This window comes from Lissotriton helveticus, unplaced genomic scaffold (genome assembly GCF_964261635.1).
Source record: "Lissotriton helveticus unplaced genomic scaffold, aLisHel1.1 SCAFFOLD_892, whole genome shotgun sequence".
Taxonomy (NCBI): domain Eukaryota; kingdom Metazoa; phylum Chordata; class Amphibia; order Caudata; family Salamandridae; genus Lissotriton; species Lissotriton helveticus.
Genome location: NW_027611928.1, coordinates 27,339 through 30,942, shown reverse-complemented (window position 1 = coordinate 30,942; position 3,604 = coordinate 27,339).

Here is a 3,604-nt window from a genome sequence, read left to right as displayed (position 1 = left end):
CACGCCGAGCCACAGGCGCGCGAACAAAACATGGCGTCTCACGGCTGCGCACGCGCAGGACCGCTCGTCACTGCTGCGCATGTGCGGAGCGAAGACAAACCTTTCTATCGCCGAGTTAGGGCCTTGCTCGGAGTGCAGCCTGTGCCCTGGACAGAAGATACTCAGTCTCACTGCGCCTGCGCAGAGCAAAGACACTTCCCCCAATATAGAGGAGCCAACCCGAGACGCTTTGCCCTGAAATCTCAGCGTTTGCTGTGTCGCGAGGCGCCTCGTGGTCCTTGGTGGGAGAGGTGTCTGTCCTCCGCGCATGCGCAGTTAATCCAAGGCCTCTTTACCCCGCGCTCATAGTTCAGTCCTGCACTCGGGCTCAGCAGAGAGCCCAGGCCCCGAAATAAACCCCAGGTGAGGCCCGACCAGGTGAGGCCAAGAGATACAAAGACTGTCTGCTGCTGGAGGGTCTCGAGCCTGCTCTCCGGGGTTCATTTGTTGTTGTTGTTTTTGTTGCATCGATCGATGATTATTTTGTCTCAACAATGCTCATTGGCCCTCACTGCTGGAGTTGGGTCGCTCTTTTCAAGGCCTCAGCAAACGGGGACATTTGTTTCACCTGAAAAGTCTGTGATGAGAATATTGACCTAAATCCCGTTTGTGGCTTTCACCAGAGTGAAGGGGGGCCGCCCCGCCAATCGAAAGTGAAAGAACCCACTCCCAGGCAGCACCGACTGCGCCTCATTGCACCTGGGAGAGTGAAGGGGGGCAGCCCCGCCAATCGAAAGTGAAAGAACGCACTCCCAGCAGCACTGACTGCGCCTCATTGTACCTGGGCCTGCACAGCATCATCTGATGAGGCTAAAACTCCCCCAAATATGACTCAACCTCACTAGGGCCTCAGTAACCAGGCAGCGGTCAGCCAATGCCCATCAGGTAAACAAGCATTGGCAACGCACTCCCAGGCAGCAGCGACTGCGCCTCATTGCACCTGGGCCTGCACAGCATCATCTGATGAGGATAAAACTCCCCCAAATATGTCTCAACCTCACTAGGGCCTCAGTAACCAGGCAGCGGTCAGCCAATACCCATCAGGTAAACAAGCATTGGCAACGCACTCCCAGGCAGCAGCGACTGCGCCTCATTGCACCTGGGCTGGGCCTGCACAGCATCATCTGATGAGGCTAAAACTCCCCCAAATATGACTCAACCTCACTAGGGCCTCAGTAACCAGGCAGCGGTCAGCCAATGCCCATCAGGTAAACAAGCATTGGCAACGCACTCCCAGGCAGCAGCGACTGCGCCTCATTGCACCTGGGCCTGCACAGCATCATCTGATGAGGCTAAAACTCCCCCAAATATGTCTCAACCTCACTAGGGCCTCAGTAACCAGGCAGCGGTCAGCCAATGCCCATCAGGTAAACAAGCATTGGCAACGCACTCCCAGGCAGCAGCGACTGCGCCTCATTGCACCTGGGCCTGCACAGCATCATCTGATGAGGCTAAAACTCCCCCAAATATGTCTCAACCTCACTAGGGCCTCAGTAACCAGGCAGCGGTCAGCCAATACCCATCAGGTAAACAAGCATTGGCAACGCACTCCCAGGCAGCAGCGACTGCGCCTCATTGCACCTGGGCTGGGCCTGCACAGCATCATCTGATGAGGCTAAAACTCCCCCAAATATGTCTCAACCTCACTAGGGCCTCAGTAACCAGGCAGTGGTCAGCCAATGCCCATCAGGTAAACAAGCATTGGCAACGCACTCCCAGGCAGCAGCGACTGCGCCTCATTGCACCTGGGCCTGCACAGCATCATCTGATGAGGCTAAAACTCCCCCAAATATGTCTCAACCTCACTAGGGCCTCAGTAACCAGGCAGCGGTCAGCCAATGCCCATCAGGTAAACAAGCATTGGCAACGCACTCCCAGGCAGCAGCGACTGCGCCTCATTGCACCTGGGCCTGCACAGCATCATCTGATGAGGATAAAACTCCCCCAAATATGACTCAACCTCACTAGGGCCTCAGTAACCAGGCAGCGGTCAGCCAATGCCCATCAGGTAAACAAGCATTGGCAACGCACTCCCAGGCAGCAGCGACTGCGCCTCATTGCACCTGGGCCTGCACAGCATCATCTGATGAGGATAAAACTCCCCCAAATATGACTCAACCTCACTAGGGCCTCAGTAACCAGGCAGCGGTCAGCCAATGCCCATCAGGTAAACAAGCATTGGCAACGCACTCCCAGGCAGCACCGACTGCGCCTCAGGTAAACAAGCATTGGCAACGCACTCCCAGGCAGCACCGACTGCGCCTCATTGCACCTGGGCTGGGCCTGCACAGCATCATCTGACGAGGCTAAAACTCCCCCAAATATGTCTCAACCTCACTAGGGCCTCAGTGACCAGGCAGCGGTCAGCCAATGCCCCTCAGGTAAACAAGCATTGGCAACGCACTCCCAGGCAGCACCGACTGCGCCTCATTGCACCTGGGCTGGGCCTGCACAGCATCATCTGATGAGGCTAGAACTCCCCCTAATATGACTCAACCTCACTAGGGCCTCAGTAACCAGGCAGCGGTCAGCCAATGCCCATCAGGTAAACAAGCATTGGCAACGCACTCCCAGGCCGCACCGCTGCGACTCATTGCACCTGGGAGAGTGAAGGGTGGCAGCCCCGCCAATCGAAAGTGAAAGAACGCACTCCCAGGCAGCACCGACTGCGCCTCAGGTAAACAAGCATTGGCAACGCACTCCCAGGCAGCACCGACCGGGCCTCATTGCACCTGGGCCTGGGCCTGCACAGCATCATCTGATGAGGATAAAACTCCCCCAAATATGACTCAACCTCACTAGGGCCTCAGTAACCAGGCAGCGGTCAGCCAATGCCCATCAGGTAAACAAGCATTGGCAACGCACTCCCAGGCAGCACCGACTGCGCCTCATTGCACCTGGGCTGGGCCTGCACAGCATCATCTGATGAGGCTAGAACTCCCCCTAATATGACTCAACCTCACTAGGGCCTCAGTAACCAGGCAGCGGTCAGCCAATGCCCATCAGGTAAACAAGCATTGGCAACGCACTCCCAGGCCGCACCGCTGCGACTCATTGCACCTGGGAGAGTGAAGGGTGGCAGCCCCGCCAATCGAAAGTGAAAGAACGCACTCCCAGGCAGCACCGACTGCGCCTCAGGTAAACAAGCATTGGCAACGCACTCCCAGGCAGCACCGACTGCGCCTCATTGCACCTTGGCCTGGGCCTGCACAGCATCATCTGATGAGGATAAAACTCCCCCAAATATGACTCAACCTCACTAGGGCCTCAGTAACCAGGCAGCGGTCAGCCAATGCCCATCAGGTAAACAAGCATTGGCAACGCACTCCCAGGCCGCACGGCTGCGACTCATTGCACCTGGGAGAGTGAAGGGTGGCAGCCCCGCCAATCGAAAGTGAAAGAACGCACTCCCAGGCAGCACCGACTGCGCCTCAGGTAAACAAGCATTGGCAACGCACTCCCAGGCAGCACCGACTGCGCCTCATTGCACCTGGGCCTGGGCCTGCACAGCATCATCTGATGAGGATAAAACTCCCCCAAATATGACTCAACCTCACTAGGGTCT